Below are 27091 nucleotides of genomic sequence, written 5' to 3' on the forward strand. Positions count from 1 at the left end.
GAGAAGTTAACTTTAGGAGAAGTTAACTCTTTAAATACTTAGCATTTTGAATTAAAAACAAACAAGTAACTGTTATTTGAGCAATGAGATTGTTTGAAAGTCTTGTTTTCATTCAAAATGAAAAAAAAAAGGTGATAAGCTGTTATTTATACAGAGAAAATATCTCTCACACTTTTGAAAGTTAGTGAGATTTACTCTCCCCTCATTTTTTTCTTTAGTCATAATGGTTTCTAGACTTTACCTTCCTATCTCTCAATGCCTGAGTGAAACCACGGTATATAGAGTATTCTGCTCTCCACTCCAGTTTAATCAATAATCCAAAAACCTGAATTAAACTAAAACCAAGACATCCCATTTCTAGAATTTCTTTTAATTCATAGGGCTCCTCTAAATGGCAGCTTTTACCTACCTCTCCCTCTCTTAATCATAATTGACCTTCAGGAACTGCTGAGCTCTTCACAGAAACTGTAAAAGGACAGGTCATTCCTCGTGGCATACATTTCAAGGCAGGGGAGGATGGGGGTAATAAATCACAGTAATTTAGCATGAGAGTATATGGTTTAGATGTCTGTTTGATATCTTAAGAATAAGGTCTAGTATTGCATATACATTTTACACTGTTATATTTTCTAGTGTTTAAGGTGAATCACATAATTATACAGCAAGAACACACAATATGATATTTAAAAATGACATCTCCTGATGAGGGAAGACATGGGAATACCAAAGACTGTGGTGAAAGGTAGAGGAAATATCAAAGGGAGGGTTAAACATCTTTGAAGTGTCATCAGTATCATTTTAGGCTGCGAGTGCTATGGGAGTATAAATTCGAAAGTACCAACAGAACTAAAGTCTAATGATCTGAGGTAATTAGCAATATCTAGGTTCTGTTTCAGATAGCAGTTAGAACTTAAATTAAAAACATAGTATTCTGCTAAAATGCAAGTATACCTTCTGAAGTAGAAAAGCATAGGCTAAATCTCATTTTCTTTTGAGAATGCTATTGCAGGAAAGAAATAAGTTATTGGAAGAGCTATTTATGCATTTGTGCTAGTTTTGGCTGGGAGAGAATTAATTTTCTTCACAGTGGCTGGTATGGGACTGTGTTTTGGATTTGTGCTGGAAGCTGTGTTGATAACAGAGAGATGTTTTTGTTACTGCTGAGCAGCACCTACAGAGAGTCAAGGGCTTTGCTTCTGCTCACACAGCCCCAGCAGCGAGTATGCTGGGGGTGCACAAGGATTTGTGAGGGGACACAGTTGGGACAGGTGACCCTGACTGACCAAAAGAATACGCCATACCATATTGCATCACACTTAGTGGGGAACAAAAGAAGAAGGGGGACATTTTGTTATTTTGTTATGGTGTTTGTCTCACCAAGCCACTGTCATGCGTGATGGAGCCCTGACTTCCTGGGGACAGCTGAACACCGCAGAGCCCATAAGAAATAGTGAATTAATACCTTGTTTCATCTTGTTTGGATGTATAGCTTTTGCATTACCTATTAAACTCCCTTTATCTCAAGCCATGAATTTTCTATGTTTATTTTTCTGATTCTCTCCCTGACCCTGCTGATGGGTTGAGAGGTTGTATGGTATTTAATGGTTGGCTAGGGATAAAACCATGATAGCATTACAATAGCAATACTGTGGTTTGAAGACAGAAAACTCAGCAGGACAAGAAAGTTAAGAATGCATGGAACAGTAGTATAGGGGAGCAAAGGGGAGAAAATTGCAGTGCATTGAGAACATCTGGGAGGTATATATGCTCTTTTAAATTTTCTCTGCTTGCTTTTAGCTTATTCACACTGCTTGCTTTTTGCTAATTCACACAGTACATGCGCATGCACACACACACACACACACACACACACACACACACACACACGGCTTAGTGCATTTCACTTTGATATTTCCCATTGTTACACTGTCAGTCTGAGAATGTGAGGTGCGTGGGAAGAAGGAAAACTAAAAGAGTGATGGTGCCATATAAGACTGCTAAATTGTGGGCCAGGAGACACAGAGTTTTTCTATATTATGTTTTGGTGACAGCCCTCAAAAGGGCAAGTCCACTGCCCATGGCTGCAATCATAGGTAGTGTCTACTTCTGGAAACCACTCAGTGCTATGTGTTGAACACATATTGGCTCTGTGTACTTGCTTTGTCTGCAAGCCAGTCCCATGGCTGAAGGGTAGGTGCCCTGCAGAGTGTCTTGTACTACAAACTGTTCTTGAACTTGTGAGATTATGTGGGCAAAAAATCTCTGTCTTAATGAGCAAGAGCAAAAATGGTGCTAGCCTCAACAAATACATGAGGACTTAGAAATTGGTGTAGAACATGAACCAATTTTTACAGACTTGAGCTATTGATTTTTATTGAATTAGGCTAGTATGAGTATTTTGGGTGGACACTGATATCTCAAAGAGTAGATAAAATCTATTTTGTATATATTGCATCAAAGTTTCTCTCATTTTTTTAAAAAAATTTTCTCTCTGTGAAAGGAAATACTCCCACAAACCAAACAAGTAAAAAGTCCTTGACATAGACAAGTAAAAACAAAAAAAACCAAACGTGACATATATTAACTAGACCGTATGATATTCTGTAACATTTTAGCTGCAACAGTCCAGAACCTGAATTACAATACTTTATAGTTAGGGTACTGCCTAGCTCTAATCACAGTTCTACTGTCTCTGATGCCTCTCTTTTGCAGCTTTCCCAAAACCCTCTGATTTTAAGGATTCCCACAAGGGTGAGAAGAACTTGAGTTTCAGTGGACAGATCTCTGGAAATTCTGTCAGGTAGTAAAAAACATCTGTTTTGAGTGTGATTACTGAAGTGATGAATGCCTTGTACATAAAAGAAAGCCATTTGATATGTAGTGGCAAAAATATAAATAATGGAATAAATCTATTTCCTTCTTTTGGGGTTAGGTAGCAATTTTGGTAATGAATCACCTTCAAGAGCAGCATGGCAGGAAGAGCATCTTAAAAAAACAAATCAAAAAGGCAATCAATGGGAAACTGCCGGTTTTTAAATTATATACTAACTTAAGTCAACATTAACTCTTCCAAGACTTAGAAGAGCTATAAGTAGTAATGTAAGTGATAGTTGCTGAAGTCTGAGAAATTCAGTTCTGATGTCAGACAAACCTTGCAGAGTAAAACTGTGGCATTCAGCTTTCTCTGTCCAGAAAATAATGAGGCTGTGATGGGATTTTTTTACAACTACTTTGGGCAAGCAGAGACAATTACTACATTGAAAATAACCACAAGGTTTCCTGCATGAATGAGCATGGTCACCAATGAAAATTCAGGCTTGACCCCAACAGAATAATACTGGTTTTAAGGAATCCAGAAAAATATGAAGAATTAGAAGACAGAAAGTAATATAGATAGCTGAACAGTTACAGGCAATTTAGAAAACAGTAATGAAGCTGTTGACTACAGAGCTTTAATTAATGTTAAGGAGATGTTCTATTTCATGCCATGACTGCTGTTATTTTTTCCCAACAATTTCTCTAATAACAGATTTTCTTCTGGGATTTTTGTGTGTGTTTGTTTTTTGGTGGACATCACCAAAGAAGCAAAGTCAGTTATAAGAACAGAACATTGTTTCAACAGTTTTTCTGATTGCTATCATGATTCTACAAAACCTCTGAGATTGTGACTATAATATTCTTAAGTAGGCCTTGCTCATTATATTTCAGACAGTCAAGAGCATTGATTTCTTTTTTAATTGCAGTAGGTTAACATGAATCCTAGGAACAGATTTTTATTTTACTCCAAGTGTATTAATATCTTTGGATATGGGACTGATATCAATTTTGGCCATAAAAATACATAAATGTGTACCACAGATCAGGCACAGAACAAAGAAGGTCAGCCCAAACATCTTATCTTAATTTTATATTTTATTTGAAAACACAAGATACTATGAACAAATTAAACCCTATATATTCTCATTAATAATTCATGAAGGTGGAGAACCATGTAAAGAATAAAATAACAGGGAGGAAATAATAATACTATCTAAAAATAGATTTATGGCTTGGATAAGTTTTATTTCTTTTAGTCATGAATAGGCTTGTGTCAGATTTAAAATACTACATGTACAAGCTAAATATTCTGCTTGATTTTTAAAATGTTGAGATTCTAGATTCACACAAATACATTTTATGATTAAAAATGGCTCTTAAAAGTCTTCACCAGGGGGTTATAAATAGCTCAAGTAATTTTTTTCATCTAGAAAGCTGCACAGTTTTAATTGGAGGGGCATTTGTACAAGTGAGGGGAAAATGCAGAGAGTGTGGCATATAAGGCAATTAACCTTATTTTCAAAATAAGGTTAATTATATATAATATAATATAAGGTTAATTCCCACCCTGAATTCTAGGTGGGAAATCAACAAAGCTTATTTTACCTTCACTTCTCCAATGTATTTCATTGTGTAGAAAGCACTAGCAGTAGCAGCTTCTTTTCATTATGTTGGGATATATGAAAGCATATCAAAAGTGGGGCAAGAAAAGTTGCTAGATATTTCAGGACTGGCTGGGCAGGGAGGTGAGAACCCATGACGAAGTCAGCTACAGGGCATGGTTATGCCTTGTGGCTGTGCCTAAGGCTATAGTGTTTGGAACAGTGTTTAAAGGGTCAGTGTGCAATTTAAACAGCAAAAAATTCCCTCCTAGATTTACCTTGTCTTGGTTTTATTTTTAAACTCTGTCAAAACCCACAGCACAGAAAATTTTTACTGAGCCAGGGGTTTAATTTTCCCTTTCTCTTCAGTTCTGAATTTTTAGAAATCAGCCAGGCTGCAGCTAAGTTGCTGGACCAGGAAATGATATTATCTTAGATGAGATGATTTTTATCGTAAAAGACATTTCCCTCTCTCCTTCTCTTTCTCTAATTTTCATAAATACAGCAGTTTTGGGTTTTAATGGTGGAATTGCATTTTATTTATTTTCAAATACTGTTGGCTGGAGTTTTTTTGTTTTGTTTTGTTTTTTTAACCACACACTGATCCAAAAGGAAAAAAAATAAGAAAATGACATCATAAGCACTAAAACTTTAATATTTTCATTACCTTCAGTTCTGAAAGCAGGATTTTAAGAGTGTCCCACTTAGGCTAAATACAGAGCTACAAAGCACCAGGAAAACTGAAAGGAGAGAGTTTCCAGGTTAAGGACGTTCACAGCATGGCATTCTATAAAAGTAGAGACAAAGTAAAGTGTCTGGTTTCGCCCCCTTATCCAGCCTGGTGTACACAGCACCTAAGACACATCACTGTTCCTTTTACCTGCATACATCTTGAAGGAGATTTGGGTGCTTGAAAATAATTTCCATATGCCAAAAGGAAAGCTGAGCTAGAGTCACTGGTTTTCTCAATTGTTTGCACACATAGTCAAGCATAGGTCAGTGTAGTTTGCATTGGATACAGCACTTTTTACCTTCAAGAAAGAATAATATTTATAAAAGCTCATATGATCACTAGTACCAAGAATTTAGGAATTACCAATCTCATTTATTTCCAATAATCTAAAAGTAGAAGACAGAAAGGAAAAAAAAAAACCCCATCAGAATAAAATGTTGGTAATGAAAAGAGCCGTATGGAAAAAGTGCAAGAATTATACTGTCTACACAGCGTTTAAAACCAAATATAAAATACAATGAAAAAAATATGTAACTCTTGCCAAGACGGCTATCAGGATATCAGGAGGATAAAAAAGCAGTGACATAAATTAAAATGAAACTTAAATTTTAATTCTAATGGGAAAAGATGCAATAAAGGGCATCATGATACTACAACCATTACAGCTCACAGATTCAACAGATGGTGTAATATTTTCTAAGGACAAAGAGTTAAAGTATCATTTGGTACAGTATGATAGCAGGGCACTCCACTTTCTCAAAGACTGGCAGAAAATGAATGCTGATAGAATTTGGTTCCTTCTTTCCTAGTTTGACTACTCTCCAATTTCTCTACTAACTACTTGCAAGAGATGTCCTGCTGAAGAGTTTTGTTCCTTGGTGTTAGAAGTTATTTTTTTTTAACAGAATTCTATGGTTACAGTAGAAAGGTGTATATGCAGACCCTTCTGAGCATTTGTTTCATAGTTATCAGAGACTGTCATAATCTTAAATCAGAGATCTAATTTGTTCCTTCTAATCTTAGGGAGAAAGTGAAACTGTATAGAAATTTCCCAGTTGTTCAGATCTATGAGGAACCTCCATACTGGGAAAGACAGGTGTAATCTGGAGAGACAAGAGAAACTAGATTACCTTGAAGAAAATGATATGAATTTGTCAGTAGCTCATATAGACACAGAACTCAATTACTTGAGAGGGCTCAGGGTGCACTAAAATTTGTGGAGCACTTTGTATTTGCAAAATACAATTTTCCTTCAAGCACTCAAATATTTTCAGAGGTGGTCCTGAGAGTCTTGAAAGTGGAAGATTTACATTAAGCCCAAGACTCACTAAAAATTTGAATTAAGTCCAATTGTGAAAAACAACAAAATAATTTAAAAAAAATGAACTCTTACTAGGCTAAATACAATAAGAGGATGTTAGGAATTCTGTAATTATATTAAGTTTCTCTTTTTCCCACCTGCCCACTGAGATCCATAATAGTACTCTCTGTATGTTCACTGCCAGTCTGAGCAACATGAAGAGAAAACAACCTGTTTCTTCCCAAAATAACAAAACATATTATTAGCTAATCCATAAGGGAGAAAGCTGTACAGCTGCTTACTATATTGAATCTGTTTTGGCTTTTGCAATGTTCTATTATATCTTGTAGGCTGAATTAAAAAACAAAAACAAAACAAAGCCCTAACCTAATGCAAACAAATAACAAAACAAAACAAAAACCTCTCCCAAAATCTAGTCTACTGTAGCCCTGTGGGTTTTGCCTAGGCTTGTTTTTCTGGTTCACACTAGATTCTGTTTGTCTAGGGAATTGGCAGAGGCAACTGACAGTGGTTTTTTTCCTCTATATAGTTCCGTCCATTAGCCTACAAAGCAGACACTGACAAAAGAAAAAAGGGCCCCTGCACTACTTTGAGTGCTTCTTTGAGCACAAACCATAATCTCATGGAAGTACTAATATGATGTTTCTCACTTCTCGCATAACAAATTAAGTAACACCACCTGCCTATAAAAAAAAAAGACCAAGAAAGGTGTATTTTGTGTTTGAGAAGTAACAACATAACTTTTAAATCAGAAATACAAATATAAGGAATGATTTAATCAGTTAGTAAAAAGAGGTATAACTTTAGGTACTTACTACTGTTTCACAATTTGTCATAATTTACTTTTTGTGAATTACTTGAAAAACTGCATTACATACATGCACATTGCCATACTGCAGCCACTGCAGAGCTAACTAATCTTCAGGAAGAGAAATGTGTTTCAAACCAATAGCAAGTAATTTAGCTTTCACTCAGGAAAGGCAGGTGGTCTTACATCATTGGAGTGCCTTTTGAACAACCATTACAAAGGCTGAGGTTGCAACAGAAAAAGGCACTGACATGTCCTGAGGAGGGAACTTTTGTGTAAAATGCATGGACATACAGGATCTAATAACAAACTGCAAACCAGACCTAGAAAATACACACAGAAGCTCAGCAGATAAAGCTGACTGCTGTAAATCATATGACACCATAGAAGCTAAATCAGATTCAGTAGAGTAAGCTTTGCTTCTCTCATGTGGATTATTCAATATTATATCTGGTCATTTTCAATGCAAACACTTTGTTTTCTACCCACAGCTTAGCCATGAGTGTTTAAATGGTGCTGCTATGGAGCAGAGTGATAAAGAGAAGATGGACAAGCCAAGATTGGATAGTGGATGGAGAGGACAACCTTTTTAACAATGGACACTTAATTATGGACAAACCTCCCTGGAACTTTTTTCAGTGGATACACTGTTTTGACCTATCTCCTCTGCTACAGCTTGCTACTGGTTCTGCTCAGAAAAAGAGGCCAGATGGAAAGCTAAGCTATAACTGGGAAAAAAGAAGGAAAGTGATGCTAAAATTAAAACTTTCAGGATGGGCCATAAGAAGACTTTTCTTGAAAAAAACCTTAGTAGTTTCTTAATTTGATTTAGCCTAACAGCCTTAATGCCACATTATTAGTTGCACTGATTAAGGCCTGAAACACTATGTCAATTTTTCAATTTCTAATCAAGCTAAATCCACACAAAACATTATACTGAATTCAAATGAATCATTGCAATTTTCCTATCAAAAGTTCCCAGAAAATTCAATCTATAAGAAATACTATTATCCTAACTTATATGCTTATATATTTATTTTGGTTTTGCTGCGGGATAAAATTGAATTTCCAGTTACTCAAATAACATAAAGTGATAAGATCATGTTATTAAGAATCACTAAATGTCTGTGTAGAAACCATGTCTTGGAGTTTTCTGATGCGAGCAAGGATATAGCCTATCTTCAGAAGCTCACTGTATTACTGAAAAATTAGCACTTCCGCTATAGTCTTTCACTCCCTGATTAATTTTGTAGATTATATCTTACTGACTGGAGGTAAAAGCTGTATGGGCAAATAGATATTCTACAGTGTATATGTAGTGTGTGCGCATGTGTCTGTGTGTGTAAATATATATATATATATATATATATATATATATATATATGCATGTATGTATATGGGTATATAAATAACTGTAATCATTAAATGTACACTCTATCACCGAATTTGTACAGTACTGAGCTAATTTAATTGATACTGCTTTAAACATAAATGAAATTGTCTTTTTCTCCCTAGTATTTAATTTTCAGAGTCAAAAGGGTTAAAGTTAGAATCTGAGTTAAATTTCAGAAGAAATTAAGCATGATGAGTGGAGAAAATGCTGCCATGAAATCAGAAATGCATGTATTAAAATGCCAGCTGTAACATCATATTTCTAAGGAAAAGGAAATAGGTCTATTTTCTTCTTTAATTCTTGCGTACCACTACTGGAACCTTAAAGGAATTGTAGTATTTGCTGCTTTTTAAAAATGCCAATAAATATGTGTAACTCACAAAAACTAGCATTTTAAAAATCCATGGAGCTGTGTTTGCCTTACTCATCACCTCTCTCCCATAGAGCCCATCATGTTTCCTGCCTGGCTGTACTGCAGGGATGATAGCAAAAACCTTGTTAAAGACATCCTACCACTGAAACAAATCTGATTCAGCCAGCAGCACTTTTGTGTTCATGGACTAAAATAAGACAGGTCTGGTGCAGTTCTTATCTTAAGGTGAATTGACACCTATGATAGCAGGTGGCTTTTTTTATTTTATTTTATTTTTTCCTATCAAAAGCTTTCCTTTAGGACTGAAAAGAACAAAGGACCTCTCAAACTACCTTTTGTTCTGTTTTTGTGTGTTGTTCCAACAGTATGTATTTTGCTCACTGAATATGGCAAATGAAGCCAGTTGTGTCTTTCAGGCAGAAATCTCTCTCCCATTTGACATATTTCAGGCTTGGAACTCACTGCTTCTATAAAAGCAGAAGAGCACAGAAACAAGGAATTTTAATCAGCGGGGCGAATCTTTTAAATACTATATCAAGGCTACCTCCACGTGGAGAGAAAATATGACGTAATGCTCTGGTGAAACAAAAAGGCGATGGCCGGGTCTGGATGGTCTGCGGCTGGGGGCGGCAGACCCGGGCCGGGCCGGGCCGCGGCAGCGCCCGGGGCAGCGCCTCCCTCACGGCCCGCGCCCCGCCCGCCTCGCCTCACGCCGCGCCGCCAGGTGGCGCCGCCGCGCCGGGAATCGCCCGGGGCGGGTGCCGCGCGCCCCGAGTGCCCCAGCTCGGGAGTGCCCACCCGGGAATGCCGGCCCCAGCTCGGGAGTGCCGCACGAGAATGCCGGCCCCAGCTCGGGAGTGCCCACCCGGGAATGCCGGCCCCAGCTCGGGAGTGCCCGCCCGGGAATGCCGGCCCCAACTCTGGAGGGCCGCCCGGGAGTGCCCGCCCCAGCCCAGGGGCGCCTGTGCTGTCTCCAGGCCGCCGCTCAGCAGCCTGTAAATGCAAGAGCGCTGCTGCTCCTGTAAACACAGTCTGATTATGAGTGTGAGAGGCTGTGCTCAGGGAACCATAGCGCTCCGGAGCTGTTTGGGAGATTTTCTCCTGGTAGGTATGCTGTACAGCATTGCAGAAACTTACACGGACTGCTAACACCGGGCTAAAAATAGCGTTAAAAGAGCGAAATAGCTACTAATCTTTGTAAAGATTTTATATTAACTACCCTAGCTCCTAACTACCAGCTCCTCCTCGGCGGCTGTCATGTGACCCCACTGGAGTACTATTGCCAGGTCTGCAGTCAGTACCGAGGAAGGTGTGGACCTGTTGCCGTGACTCCAGAGGAGGGCAAAAAAATTAATCAGAGAGCTGGAACAGATATTCTGTGAGGAAAAACTGAGAAAGCTGGTGCTTTGCCTAAAGGAGAGAATGCTTTTGTCACTGAAAAGGGGGATTATAAGAAAGATTGGGTCAAGCTTCTTTAGCAGGGCCTGTAGCAATAGGAGACAAGGTTGTGGTTTTAAACTACAAAGGAATATATATAGAAGAAGTCTTTTATTATGAGGGTGGTAAAATACTGTTACAGGTTGCCCAGAGAGGTCTTAAATACCCCATCTCTAAAAATATTTAAGATCAGTTCAAACAGGGCTCTGAGTTATCTGATATGTTTCAAGATGTCCCTGCCCATTGAAGGAAATGGTTGGACTGGATGACCTTTAATGCTGACTTCCAAACCTTCAGTGGCTGTGTTGCCACTTGACCTGAACATGAAAATAAATGGACTCTGCTCTGTCTTTCAGGAGACATCTAGTTGTGTGTATCACTTTTCAGAAGCTAGCTGCCAGCTAAAGGAAGCTATTAAAAGTAGTTATGGTGGTTGCTAGTGTCAAACCAGTTATGGATAAAATTACACCAATTTCCAGATAATGTTGCCATTTACAATTAGCATGACATACTCAGAACTTTACTTCTGCAAGATCTTTCCATTATGTCTCTACCCCAAAGGAATTATCTGCTACGTCCATGACATCTCTTTGCATGGACTGGCTAACAAATTTGTCCCAATATACCCACTGAAAAACCTGGTACATGCTTTTTCTGAGCATTTTATATGATAAGAAAGAGAAGAAAAACAAAGCATAGACTCAGAATAAGCAACAGAAATGGAGAGGTGTGAGCTAATTTGCTTACTGTAAACATGCCTTTCTGGCATGTTTCACTCTCCTTAGATAACTAAGTTGTCGACAATATTTTTGGTTTAGGGAGAGAAGAGACCTATTTCCCATTCTCTTTTAAAGAAATTAAGGGGCAATCCTTGTGCCGATGTCCAGAATATTTTATCTGCACCCTGAAGAGTTTTCCATTGTTCATGCCTGTTTCACCTTCTCTACTTTGTTGTGCTAAGTACAGATGCATAGCAATTAAGCATAGATGTACTCAGAATGAACCCCCTACTCCAGGAAAAACAAACAAACCCTCAATTATAATAAACCACAGAAGCAGGATTCTTCTTCTCAAACTTCTCAAACCTAAGTTGTTTCTGAAAGTGAAAAAAAGGTAGTAATTATGTATAGCAGGAACACCTAAACATAGTAAACATACAAAATATCTATATTAATATTATTTAGAGCTTTAGTTAGTCATACAGAGATATGACTATGCATTTAAATGTTATGAGCTTTGTGGATCTTGTTAATGGCCAGCTTCAGTGGGGTGCATATCTTATCATAGGGTACAAAATTATTCACACCTGGGACTTCTATTGCCTCTTTCCCTCTTTTTGTATTAGAGATACTACAGAAGAATACTGGGTGGTATAACAAGTGATTAAAGGGCACATGTGACACAAAGAATTTAATAAGCTGAGTGATCAATTTTTATTGATGCTTATCCTGCCTTTAACACCTAATTGAAATATATTCTTAGTGGAAAACTTCCTGTGTCTTTGTTTTAATAATATTATTTACAACATTGATTCATACCTTTAATCTTCTGCTCTTCCTTATATTTACTTGCTCACTTTTTATTCTGGTTTCTTCCTTTTTCTCTGCAGTCTTCTGTGGTTTTTCACGTTCACCCACATCATCTTCAGCTCTCTGACATTTCAGTCTGTTGATGCACACAAACATTCTGCCAAAACAAGTTAGCTAGAAATAGGGCCATCCTTAGTGACTGCTCCACTTTCAGCACTACATTGTACCAACTGTGATTGACAGAGCTCATGCTGTCCAGCCTAATAGTTCCTAAGTGGTGATTAACTGGGCTAGTGATACACGGATGGGGGTTGGTGGACACCTAACTTCCTGCTGCCCTAAATCCACCCAGGTGCAGATCCTTTGCTCCTTCAGAAATGCCACACTGGATGATTTACTATGCTTTGCTAAGTATTGTGGTGGTTTGGTTGTTCATTTTGCCTCTACTCACCTCACTTACAAGCTCTGCTGAGTCTCACCCTGAGGAAATATAAAATGCGGAATCTGCGTGAAGACAAGAGAATGGAAGCAAAACATCTGAAATGAATCTGCCAGAAGTCTGGTGCTTTGTCTAAACAGTATGAAAATGGCAACTCAATTTGTGGAGCTTAGGAAGCTAAGTTCTGAAGCTATGTTCCAAGAACATATGAGGATTTTTTAAGCAGTTATTTTCCCAGGCAATCTTTGTACATCATATCTTCTATTCTTTCTCTTCTAACATTTATTTGCTTTGTCCTACCATACTCTAATTATCTAGACTATAACAATCCAAACTCTAATAATACCTCACTTTTCATTGTCTATTTCTGTCTTCATGTTCCAAAAAATAAAAGAATAATTTCAAGAATTTTTTAAGCCTTACTCTGTCTCCATAAATCAGTGTAAGACTTCCTTTATATTTAAGTGTGTTTATTATGTCTGTGGATGCATTTGGTCCCACACAAAATATTAATGGTTTAAGCAGAATTGTGTGTTACAGAATGACAGGTGGCATGCAAAGCTGTTGCACAACACCAGAGTACCTGAATGTGCTATATGCCCAGATTATGTCATAAAGGAGGATCTGGAGCTGGTATATTTTCTTACACAAAAATAATCTAAATAGCGATTAAAAAAAATGTCTTTCTGTGAAAGACTGTGAAATCTATGGACTAAAACTCATAAAATGTAATGAAGTTTAAATTTCTTGCACTGTGATAGCCTTGGGGCCCACTTATACTATAAGTATACTATACTATACTATATATTTGGGTATGCTTATACTATAGCTTTGCTTAAGATCAGGCATATACCCTCAACACAAGAATTGTTATCCTGTGTTTTTCATTGCCAGGTGTTTGTTCTTAAAGTGCACAAAATAAATACTTCTCAGATTAATTTGATAGAAATTTTCAATCAAATGGAGTTGGGCAGGCGCTTCAAAAGTGCACATACAGCAGTTCAGCTTGTAATTAGCTTAAGTCCCTGGCTCTCTGAGACATGTAAGCTACCTTAGATTTATTTTTCTTCTTTTCCAGCCATAGGCACTGTTCCCATGGGGTGATGGCTGTTCATTACCTGACCAGTGCACAAGAATAGTTCACCATGGAGCAGGAACAGAGAAGTCTCTGAGATAAAGGTTGCACTAATGGGAAATTGGAGCAAAAGGCGTATAAATGAAACTCTAGAAATGTCTCCTTAGGAATACAGTTTACCAGGCTTGCTTTAAGGGCCAGAGAATTCAGTGAGTTTTGATATTTAAATATCGGGTTAGCATCACTCTTGAGTAATTTTCATGGCCTAGTAATGGTTCCAGGGATTTGCCTAGTGTCAGTGTCAGATATTCCTCACCACCTCTTCTGGTATGCACCCAGCCTCCTCACATGTTGCACATGTTGCATTTATTTATAAATAAATGCAGACAGCTTTAAACAATTGTGATGATTCAGATGATCTTCATCTGTAAGCTAATGATAATACTGCTCTGACTGAAAAATTTGTAAGGCTATGGTCATTGACATTTGTGACACACATAGCAACTAGGCAGGCACAGCTTTTGAAAAGCTTATAAATAGAATAGCCCATTATGTCTTTGGCAAGGAGACAGGTTTGTTGCTTTTTAAAAAAATTTAAGTTTAGCAATATTTGGTATTTCTATTTAGATGCCTTAGAATTTCAAAGACAAATTACTGTTCTTTTGTTCTTTTTAAACTGTGGATTACTGCAGTAAAATGTCATATTTTATGATTTATGTGAAATCTTGAGATTAGCTGCTCAATGCTTTTTGGAAAATTTGTAGTATTCATTGTTGAAGTTGTACTAACTAGAATATACACTTCGGTACTCCAAGGACTGGGTTTCATCAGCAGAAAGACACTTAGAAAATTAAAACAACTGGAGGATAACTGCATTGTTTGTGTATAGGGCATGACTGCTGGAAAATGCAGAATCAGAAAATTATGAAAGAAAAGGATGAGATGCCAGAGAAAAAGCTTGAAGATCAAGCACCGCACCTATTTATGAGCATAATATTTAGGGCGGCCTTTAAGGGAAAAAGGCCTTTATGAATCAATAAATTTTATACTACTTAGATTTTGATTTTACCATAACAGCCATAGTAGTTAAAACCCCCTGTCTTCTTTGCATACTAAATGACTTTTCAATCTTCCAAGTTTATTGAGAAGTGTTTGTCATATTCTTTTAGATATTCATTTTGTGGTCTCAGTATTTTCTAGCTGATGTATGTCAAAGGTATAATAAAGAATATTGAGAGTTAAAGAGTATTTTAAATAAATATTCCCATGCTAAATGTATGTGTACAGAAGTTGATACAGTAGTGCAGCTATTCCCTGAAGATGCTATAATGTGTGCAGTTTTATGACTTGAGATAATTGTGCCTCAAAAAAGTCACTCTTGTCATTTTTCATTGTACCAAGAAGTACAAGCTGCTGCTAGGGATTATGCCAATCAAAACAAGAAACCTACAGGATAATACTGGATTCACATGGGCTGTTACTTCAAACTTAAAAAAGAAGCATAATTGCTCCTCTGCTAATGCACTAGCATGGATGTTGGGCTTAGTCATGTGACTTATCTCACAGGGGTTTCTTGATTTGTTTCATAAACAGCCGGTTGCTTATATTCATAGACAGAGAGACTAGAAAATTTCTGTTTCTGTTGCTCCTACGGTTGCTGTTTTAAATTTTGTTGATTACCTAAATTCCAATAAATATGTTTAGAATAAAACAGCATAATGTACAGCATTACAATTGCAATATGAAAGCAATAGTAGAATTTGTAAGCAAAGTGATTAACATTGCCCATCTTAACAGACAGCTCAAAACATAAAATTTGTGCATGAAAATTTTTGAACTATTCTCATGTAGTTTTGAATGAGAAGCTGAACAGGGCTCTGGTACTTTTTAAGATTAGTAGACTTACCAGGTATACTATGCCTAGCATTCTTGTCTGTACAACTGTCAATGTATCTGCAGGCTGTGACATTCACCTGTGAGTTACTGATGTTAGTTTTTTTTTGCCTCAGATGCATTTCCACTTAAACACAGATTTCTGTTTTAATTCAGTTTCAAAGCATTAACTTCAGGTCATGCTGATGCAGTTCATTTTCTTTTCAGATTTTCAACACTTCAGGGAAAGGATTTAGGGCATTTATTGCCTTAACTGAAACCCATTCATGGTTTGACAGTGATGTGCTGGTAAAATGTTCTTTCACCTCCTTAGCCACTTCTCTAGCACAGAACCAAATATGTAAAAAAGTGAGTAAGTGAATAAATAAATAAATAAAGTCTGTCTGATAAAAGAAAACACTTTATGTCTGTTATGTACTTATGTGAGTTGTATGTATATAATTTGTCTCGGACATTTCATTTGTCTAAGACCAGTAGTGAAGAACCTGCAGAAATGGAGTTTCACAAAGGCAAAAATGGGGTTTTTCTTAGTAAATCCTATGATGTACTCTGCACAGAGAATGCAGCCAAATGGAGGTCCAATACAATTTCACCTTAAGTATTACTGAAATCTAAATAATAGAATTACTTACTGACTTTTTAGGGTAACCGTTGATTGCCTTTTCTTCACCAAGCTTTACAGCAATGTGGAAGATTTAGGTGTAGGAGAGAATAAATCCTAAGTTCTGGGGGTTTTTTATGTTCTTTTTTTTTTTTTTTAACAACAAATTCCAGGGAATTCTCATGAGTTTGTACTGCTCATGAGAGGTGTACTGCTTCAGTTAGTGCAAAAGGGACTGTGGAAGATGTTAAGAGGAGAAGAATCTGAGCCATTTCCACACAGCCATGTTTATCAGCATTGGAAGTACTTCAGTCATACATCTGAAAATCTGAAGGGACTATAAGAAAGTTTATTGTTGAAATACCTTGTTTTAAAATCTTGAACCTTATATATTACAGCTAATATTACTGCTAAAAACTGTAATTTGTCAGCTCAAGATTTCAGGGGAAAGTAGCTTGGTTTTGTATGGATAAATTTCAAAGGTTTCATCCATCTTTGTTTAAATCTGAAATTTTTAGTCACATTTGCAGTCCACTATATTGCGTTGGAAGTAATTTTTGTCTGTTTGTTTGTTTTTTTGTTTGCTTGTTTGTTATGTTTTTCAAGGCTGGGAAATACTTTTTGAAAGTCAGTTTTTCCACTAGAAGATATATCAGGTAAGTCCTCATTAAAGTCTTGTCTAAATGAATTAGAAAATCTAGATTTGAGCCTTGATATTTTCTTTAAAAATTGATGCACAGAAATGTACTACTTTTTTGTTAGCATCTTTAAACAGCATGCTTCTGCCATTGTTGCTAGCTGTTTGAAACATTATTGCTCTGGACTATGAGTGTCAGCAGAAGCTATTAATGGAAAAATGGCAAAATGTAAGACACCCTAATATAATGCCAGGGAAAATGCCTAGAATCAGAGAAACCTCTGAGAAGAGGTTCCTATAGGTTGTTATTTTCTTAACAGTGCCAAAATATTCAATAGTTTAAACTGAACACTCTGGTTAAGGTGGTTTTGTTTGTGGCATGATGTTGTTATATTATCCTGTTACCTTGTACAAAAATCTAATCATAGTCTGTGTTTGTAGATGAAATTACTGAGAATATAGTATTAAAAAAAAAAAAGCTGGTTTGAAACATGGGGTAATGTAATACTTTATATCCCAGCTCATTTGAGAGGGGTATGTGAGTGAGTGATTGATTGTAAATATTTTTCACATTTCCATTACTGAGCAAGACTTTTGACCTTGCAATTCAAGATTTATATCATCTGGATGTGATTTTTTTTAATAGCTATGATCCTTAGATCTGTAAGGTCTATTTATTATAGCAAATTCAGAGAATTTTACCTTGCCCTTCAGAAATCTGCTGCGCCATTTGGTTCTGTAGCAAACTTTATGTTCCACAGAGTAGAATAGTTAAGTCTCCTTGTATATCAGAAGGAAAAGAAAGGGAGGAAAGAATGTAGGGAGGGAGGGTAGCATTTCTGCTTAACCTTATGTCACAATTCATGTAGCTAACGTTAGCTATATTAAAGACTTCTCAGAAGTGGCTTTGAATCTTACAAGAATGGCTGGGGCAGGGATAAACAGAATAAACTGAGGTTATTAGTCTGAAGCAGTTGATTTTTTTTTCCCCAGAAAATAGTGAAATATGAAAAAATGTGATTTTCTTGTGATGTTTTTTCTAACCAATTTCACCAGTTTTTCCAGAACCCTCTGAATGGCAACATAGCCATGGAGTATCAGTCCCTCTTCTCCATTTTATTTGATATTCAAATTTGCTAAGGATTCCCTCTCTCCTTATCCAGGTTTTGGATTCAGTCTCCAGGCTATACCACTAGTGACTGGATGTTGTGCCTCTATTCACTACCTTTTTTTTTTACCTGGCAATCCTTTTTTAAGTCCACTGTCCGTTCACCTATCTGATACCTAAGCAGCATGTTTATAAGGATACTATGAAAGACAGTATTGAAAGCCTTGATACAGCCAAGATAAACATATCCACTGCTCTCCACCTAGCCAGTCATCACGTTAGCCAATATTCATCATTGTTTTGCTTATCAAATGCTAATATTATGAAACTCAGTCATAGAATAAATTTTTGTGTGAAGGCCAGTGCCTCTAAAGTCATTGCGCTTGGCAGAAAATATTTGATTGATGTCACTTGGTGATGAACATGCTGGAAACCTTACGGCTTTGCAGAACCAGCCATAATGTGTTAGTCACTGCCACAGAAAAAAATCATTCTCAAAGGGTAAAACAATTGCTGGTACTGTGCTTTTTAACTGTGTAACACTGCGGAATTTCATGGAAGTGCAACAATTATCTTCCACCTTCCATAAGTTAAATTCTGAACCTGATGTGTGAAAAGAGCAAAATTTTAAAAAGCGCAGAAATCTTGAGACAGTTACAAATCAAAGTGATGTGGTGGTGTCATCAAACTAAACTGCCATTTGATTTTACTTTGACATTAACCTGTTTATGTTGTCAAGGTTTAAAAATAAAGAGTAGGTGTTTATCATTGGAGGTGGTAGCTATTATTTGACAACTGAGACATGAGAGTTTAAATCTATTCACACTGAATTCAGCAGGAATTTTACCAATCCTTTAATGGAGGAAGGAGTTTGCCTTCATTTATAAAGAAAATCAAAGAACCTGCAGTGCTAGTATAAGAACTGCAAGGAGGTATAATTTGTAAGGGAGATTTCTTAAAACACAGGATCTAATCTTGCAGAGCTATCACTGGCATAATTCTTTCAACAGTTAATAAATTAGAACAGGGAAGCCCATGGTTCATAAGTAAATGACATATACAGTAAGAAAGGCATGACGAAAAGGATACAAAAGTTTACATATAAGATAGAAGCACTCAAGTTTTAGAATGTGGGCTGAATACATATACTGTTGCAGTGTGTTGCAATTTCCTGTTTTAGACTTCCTAGTCCCTTCCCAGGTGTGCCAATACCTCTCTTCCCCTTCCCCCTTGCCCCCTGCTTGGCTGTTAGTCAGTCTTAACATTCCAGCAAGGCCTTGTGTGGTTGGTCAAGTTCAAAGGATGCAATCCAGGCCTGGGGTCATTGGCCTGTCTATGTGTCCCTTGTTCCCTGAGACCCTCCTCCTCCCACCTGGTTGGTGTTCATCTGTCCCTTCCCCTCCGCCTGTCCCTGGGCTTAAATTGAGCCAGGACCATGTACTCGGTATTCTGTTGGAGCTGTTACCAAGATTCAAACGTCTGTGACCATGGAATAAAACTCTGGATATTAACCCTCCAGCAGAATCTGTCTCCTTTTCCTCCTCACCCTAGCCTGAAGCCCTTCCACCTGAGGTAAACTGAGTTTCTACAAGCCTGGGCTTGTTTCAGTGCCCAGCTGCAACATCCAGCCAGCCAAAAGTGTCTCTGAGGTGAAACACCACTGTTGCTGCCTTTGGCCCAGCAGCAAGGGTCAGACGAGCCCAGGCACAATCTACCTGGAAATATTGGGATCATATTCCAATATTTTGGTGCCCAACGTGGGGCAGAGCGACTCTGCAGCCCCAAGAGGAACCTCAGTACCTTGGTAAGACTTCGGCAGCTGAGCATCCAGCTGAAAGAGCTCTGACTGCATTGCTCTCAGCAGAGACTTTGGGAATAACCCATAAAAAGCCTTGTGGACTGTTCGGTGCCTTTGGAATATACATCACAGCATTAAAGTCCTGGTTGTAGACAAAATTAAAAACACTATAAAGAGGCAAAGTTGCAGGTGATTCCAGTAACCAAAAAAAAAAAAAAAAAAAAAAGAAAAAAGAAGGTCTAATTTGTGTTTAAATGGTAGTTTCTGAAGACACAGATGAGCATCAGAAGGTGGAAGTTTGATAAATCAGACCAATGAGTAAATTATTCTTTAAAATAATTGTGTGCATACAATCATTACCTGATATTTGTTAACATACAAGTATCTGCTTTCAATGGCCTGCTACTGACCTGCTGTTTTCCAAATTAGCACATGTATTAAAACTATAAACTAGAGATTTTCTTATGGACTTAACGTATAAGTTTTAACAGCTCTTCCCTTTACCAAGCATCTTACAGTCTGAGAAGTGACTAGCTAGCCAGTGCCCAAAGAACAAATTAATTCATTTTTTTGCTTCCTTGAAGACATTAGTGATGCTTGAGATGAAATGAAAACACACAACCCCCTGAAAAAGTAGGCCATATGTGACAGCATAGATGTAATTTGGAATAATAATATAGGAACAATGCTGTAAAAAGTATGCAGCCTACTAGTGTGCCTCTGTGAGTGTCACTCTTCTGCACAAAACAGTCACTCAGAATTTCTTAGTGACAGAGGGGTTGGAGTCTGTCACTGTAAGCAACTAGGAGACTTTGTACAGGTAAGCAGCTCTTTTATAGTCGTTATTGCAGTATATTACATACAAGCCAAGTAAATATGGAAAAAATTTAAATAAAACTTTTATACAGATGCAAATAATACTGACCACAAAAAAGATGTTTTTTGCTCATTGTCAGAAAGTATTCAGAAATCCAGTGCCATTATTGTGGTTCATCAAATATAAACTAAAACCAAGTAAGAGTAAAGTTGCTTTTTGTTGTTTTTGTCACCATCATTATACATGATGACAATAAATATTACTACTAAAAATAGGCATATTTGTATATGCCATTGTGGTTAGTGATGTCCCCACAAAGTGCTGACATTTGATATCTGTACCTGCATATGCTGTCCCTGCTCTAGCCCTCTTGTTGGGAGTGGAATTTCAGCTTTCCATTGCAAGACCAATCATACCCTTTTCAGGGGTGGGAGGTGCTGTGGAGGCACCCACTATCATGTTGTCCAATTGGATCTTCATCCTCATACTCCCTTGAATGGGCCATTGAGTTGAGGGGGGCACTTTTTTTTTTGTTTCTTCATAGAGCAAATGATTTAATGACCATGAATGCAAACAGGACCGAGGTACTCAGTGCCTTCATAGCCTCAGTCTTACCAGCAAAGACTTGTGAAGAGATTCAAGAAGAAAGTGGATGCAGATCAAGCCAGAGTTTCTTTTGATGAACTTGACCCATAGTATATCCATGGACAAACCTTCTTTGAAGGTTTCTGAGAGAGCTGATCAATATCTTCATAGGGCTGCTCCTTAGCATCTTTAAAAAAATGAATATTGGAGAATGTCTGAGATGTTTGAAGGAGAAACGATATTACACTTCTATGTAGGTTTTGCACGGTCTGTCTTTGGTAGTGGAGTGGCCACAGAGGTGGCTCCTGTGAGAAGCTGCTGAACCTTCAACCATGTCTGGCAGAACCAATCTCTGATGGCTCTGAAGATGGACATTGTGCTGGCCAAAGCTGGGCCAATGAGAGAGGTTGGTAACACCTCTGTGCCAATGTATTTGGGAAAAAAAATCAAACAGTAGGGAAACACGGGTTTTGTTTACCAGCCAGAGAAGAGGAGGATGTGAGAACATGTGAGGAAAACTACATGGCAACACCTCAGTCAGTGCAGAAGGAGGCGAGGGGAGGAGGTGCTCCAGGCACCAGAGCCAAGATTCCTCTGCAGGCCATGGTGAAGCAGCTGTGCCCCTGCAGCCCTTGGGGATCCGTGAGGGATGCAGAGGTCCATGGGGGGGGTGCCCATGCTGGAGCACATAGATGTTCTGGAGGGGGCTGTGATCCAGTGGGAGACCTGGTGGAGAGAGAGGGTCCCTGCCTCCAGGGTGGAGCAGCCTGTCCTTGGAGGACTGCACCCTGGAAGAGTGACCCACGCCACAGCAGTTTTGGGAGGACTGTGTGCCTGTGGGAGGGACTCACATTGTAGCAGCTTTGGGAGTGCTGCTGCTCATGAGATTGAAGCCATGCTGGAGAAGTTAATGAAGAACTGTCGCTTGTGGGAGGGACCCCACAGCCTCATAGGGGAAGGATTCCTCTCCCGGAACTGTAGAAGAAGATCTGGGGTGATAAACTGACCAAACCCCTGCCACCTGTCTCCTTGAGCTTTTGGTGGGAAGAAGGGAGGGGTTGGAGGAAAAAGGGATTTTTTTAATGTCTTATTTTGCTTCTCAGTATTCTCTGATTTTCTTGGTAATAAATTCACTTTGTACTTCTAAGTTGAGCTTGTTTTGGCCTTGGAGTGTTTTCTCCTGGTCCCAGTCTCAACTCTTGAACATTTTGCTGAATTTGAACCCAGAATTCAATTTTTCTTTCCTCTGCCCATCTATGGCAAGGGAGCATGAATGAGCAACACTATGGGTGCCTGGCATTTTGCCAGTGTCAAACCCTTGACAACGTCTAATCAAAAAGTACCAAAATAACTATCTGAGGAAGTAGAAACTAGTCAACCAACTTTGAAACTATGGTAGTGTAGTGGTTTGCCAGTCTGAGTCACAGCACCAGTTAATGTGGTGGGTTGAGTGCTGGCTAAATGCCAGTACACCCACTGAAATTATTTACTCATTTTCTGCTGTGAGATAAGGATTAGGAGAAGAGCAAAAGCAGGCTCAAAACTTTAAAGAGTATAAAGAAAACTTTATTAACATAACTAAAAGAAGAATAATAAGAATCAAAATAAACCTTCAGAACACTTCTCCTCCCCTGCCCCCACCTCCTCTTTCTTTTCCTACTGACAATGTAGAGAAACAAAATCTGGGACTTTCAGCCAGCTTGCCACCGCTAAAATAGTCTTCAGTTTGCTTCGAGACAGGAGTCTCTCCTGCCATGCCATGGAGACTTTTCCACAAGCAACAGTTCTCTTGTGGTTTTTATTTTCACGGATAGCAGCCACCAGACATCTACAAACCTTAAGTCCTTCTCGCATTTGGTAGTCTTCTCACAACTACCACATGTGTCATCTCAGCTTATTGGGGTGCAATTTTAGAGGTAAGCTGTTCTAGCCTAGAGACAAAAGTTTTCTTCATCCATCTCTGAGAAACAGAGGTCTTTTTTTTCTGTCCCTGCATCAAGGTTTCTCATCTTTCTCATTTCTCTGTCTATTCAAGCCTCTCATCAAATCACAGCTATTTCAACATCTTCTTGCTTCACCACTGGTGCCTTTGCTCATGGCTGTGGTTAAAACACTCAATCCTCCCGATGCATTCCATGAGTTAAAGGGAAAAAGTGTCTAATGTGTCAACTGCATCTTCATCATAGAATTCTCAAGAGAATTTCAGCCCAAAACTAAGGCATCTCCTCATTCCCCTGCCATCCGGACTTTGACTCTTCTTTCTTCACTGACATTGATGTCTCTATGTCGTTGTCTTCACATCCCTTCAACTTTCCTTTTTTCTGATTCGGGAGAAGTGGCACCCACAGGTGTATCTATTTTTAAGTGGAATTCTAGAGTACTGAAAGAGTTAATCTTACAGCAGCAGCAGGAAATGGCCCGGCCAGGCCTAGCCCAGAGCTGCTCCCGGGGCTCTGGACTCGGTGGGGCAGGGTTTAGTGGAGGCAGGATGTTAGCATCTGCGGCCCGGCCTAGCCTTGGCCCCTGTCCTGGTTTGATTACATAATGCTTTTATCCCCAGTCATCTTGTTCTGTTTATGCTGAATAATAAGTTTTGCACCTTTAAGACTTGTTTCAGAAAGTGAAAGGGGGAGAGAAGAAGTGCCCAGCTTGTTTTCAGACGCTGCACTCAGTCCTCCACATTTCTTTGTCTGGACTGTGCTGCTTGTGGATGGACAGACCGCAGGACAGAGCTCTCCCTTGTTTTAATTAATTTTAGCTAGCTGAGGCAAAGTTCCTCACCTAGACTGTTTTTTTTTCCCCTTTTCTTTAAACCTGTTTAAACGTGCTCTAAACAGAACACCAAAAGAGCACCGGCGGCTCACACCTGTGGCCCACCGGGCCAGGCCTGGGCCATGGCAGTTCCAACACCAGAAAGACTAATAAAAGACTGAGTAAGCTAAGCTACAACCCAGAGAGAGGACTTTCTGAGTTTGTCATCTCTTTTAGAGGAACAAGAGGTTTTATTGTTTAATAATGTTTAAGTTTTATTGTTATAAACAGATTTTTTCCCACTTTTCTCCAAAGAAATATTTTCTCCCAAACCAGTTAAATAGAAAGGCCAATTGAATCTGCTTTCCTAGAAGAGCCCCTTTGAAAATTATCTCCAAAATTTGCCCTAAACCAAGACAGCCCCACAGCCTCCCCTACCCTGCCCAGCCACCATTTCAAATCCAGAAACAAGACAGAGCTTTGGCTGTGCTTGTTTTCTTAAATATATGGATTTGTAGGGCAATTCTAGCTGGTTATTGGTTCTCTCAGCCATACTATTTCCACAGGGAAGGGCAGTTCTTTTTCCTTACCAAAAAGACCCAATTGAGGTTAATCCAGGATAGGTAGGTCACAGAGTGGCTCTTACTAAAAGCCGTTTCTGTGCCTGTGATTGTTAACCTTGATTTATCAAAGGTATTGGATTTCCTTATGTTAAAAAATAACCAGACTTTTGTTCATCAAGAGTGAAATGGGTGTCCTTTACTTCAGCAAGGTTTTTGACAGTCTTCCACAATACTCTATCCAAGTTACATTGATACAGTCTGAGTCAGATTTGTACGAAACTCATTTGATTGTTAGGCTCACCAGGTTGAGTTGAAATGAGTTGCACTCTACCAGGTTGCTGGTAACAAGTGGGGCAGCACGTGCTTAGTACCTTGATTGTTAACATGGAGGAGTTTATGGAATGCTTGCATTTAAGGTGCTCCATAAACAGCAGACAAAGGATATCAGTTTTGTTCAGAGGGACCTGGAGAAGTTGGAGGAATAGATTAACAGGAAATTAATTATATTCAACAAAGTTAAATGCTAACTCATACACCTGGGAAGGAACAGATCCCTTTATAACTGTACATGGTGGAGACTCACCAGCTGATAAGGAGCTCTTCTGTAACTGGCTTGTAGGATATGGTGGATGGGAGGAGCCTGTGGTGTGTCCTGGGAGCAAAGGCCAACAACAGCTCTGTGTAGCAGGTTACTACAGACTAGGGATCATTTAGCCTGGAGAAGAGATGGCTTTAGGGGAACCTAACAACAGGTCTTTGGCACTGTCAGGCAACTGAGGAGGCACCAGCCAGTCTGTTCATGATAGGGTATGGGTAAAACCTGAGAAATGTTGTCTTATATATTAAGAGTTCTGCTATCATTATAGTGCAAGGATTCCATATCCTTAGAGTTTCATACCTCCTCAATGTTTCTCACAGGCATCTCCTCTATGCACTGACTGTTCCTGGTCCTTGCAGTAATCATCTGACTTCAGTTCCCACCAATCCACTCTTTTATGCCACTGTTCTTGTTGGCTACAGGTGTGGCCTGTTAAGATCAGGCCTGCTCCTAATTTTAGTAATTGATTCAGCTGCAAGTCTTTCAGGGATAAGATTACATTCTGTACCACTTCCATACTGTATCCCCCTACAGAGAAACACTGTGCAGGTGCTGAAACAAGAGAGAATCAGATCAGATCATCCAGACTACAGTTAAGCAGTACAGCAAAACAAGCCAGAAAATTTTAGGTTGTTATATTAATCTAGTCTGACCTCATATGCAGGACAACTAGAGGAAGATTGAACTGGTTTCCATCAGCCTGAGTTGTGTGTATGTTCCTCTACTATGGCCTTGTTTTATATTTGTTCTGGTAGGGACCTGTAAAACCAAGGGCAGCTTGATTGTAGAAACTGTAGAAGAGTGGTCTGTGGGGCAGATGTTAAAGATGCCGTCTCAAGAACCCTTACAACAGAGACTCCTGTTGCCACCCCATAGTGATAGATTGTGTCTTGTCTGCTTTGACTGCTTACATAAATGCAGTCCTATGTCAACACTGCAGTAAATTGTTTTGCTTTCAACAAACACTCTCAGTATCTATAAAGTAGCATTATGAAGTAGTTGAATCAATTTAGTCATTTAGTCAGTTGTATAGGAGAATTTGATATAGGTTTTGCCATGCAAAGGCAGCTTTATGTTTCATAATATTTTCTTCTTCTCTCATGGTCAGAAGTTCAAATTCATATTTGTGGTTTTGGTATTATTTGTTGATGGCACATGTGGAAAGAGGTTATATGTGGGAATATGTATATCTTTGACAGTTGCTGTTATTGATAATATTATCATTGTCAGATTCAGAACAGGGTTAAGAAAAAACTACACTGAAAAACATAGTACTTAAAAGTTGGTATGAAAGCATAGGTATTACAGGTTTTGGTTTTGTTTTGAAAAAGAAGAGGTTCTAGCCTTCATGAATGTGAAAACAAATTTTAAGTGGCTGAGTCACACAGAAAAGTCTAGATATTCCATTAAATTTTGAAAGGTCTGAATTATTCCTGACACTTTTATAAAAGTTTGTAATGTGATGGCAGAGCGCCAGTCAAAAGTAGTTTGAAAAGTATCAAGAAAACCTTCATAATACCTTCAAAGGATGCACTTAAAATGTTTCACACTGCATGTGTAGGACCGGAAGGGGGAATGACATGTCTGTAGTTTCTATTCCCCATTTATCTTGGCATTCGAAAGCTGAGATAGGAAGACAGCAAATGTAAGTTTTGATTGTAACAGGGCAATAATCAATTAATTGCCTTGTAGGGGAGAAATGGCCTGTTCCAGCTTTTAAATATTGCATGGAGGCAAACCTATTTATTACTTTCTCCTAGGATTGTCTCATTCCTGTAACTCCTGTTAATGCTTCTGCACACATGCAGGTTTAAAACAATATTTTCAGAAAGCAGATGCTCTAAAATCTATTTTAATCCAACTGCTGACAATATGCAACTAAAAAAAGTAGGATAAACTTTAGAGTATAATGTCTTTTCCTTAATTTAATGTCTTTTTCTACCTCCTCCAAACTTTTCCTTTTTTTTTTTTTTTTTTTGGCAGGGTGCTTTGCACATCCTCTGACCCATTAAAATCAATCTGATTCATTTTCCATTACAAAAGGTAAAAGCTATATGCATTTCCAGTCTGTTTTAGCTGTATGTAACTTCATTGTCTGAAATGTAATCTGTTAAATGATTTCTGATCTTGAAAAGCAGCCTGATGTCTGACAATTTCATGGCACTCCAGACCCCTTAGGAATTGTGCGCTTCCATCCAGAAGAAATGACATGTC

This window comes from Melozone crissalis, unplaced genomic scaffold, assembly GCF_028551555.1.
Source record: "Melozone crissalis strain CALT ecotype California unplaced genomic scaffold, PUWL_Pcris_2 ptg000005l_1, whole genome shotgun sequence".
Lineage (NCBI taxonomy): Eukaryota > Metazoa > Chordata > Aves > Passeriformes > Passerellidae > Melozone > Melozone crissalis.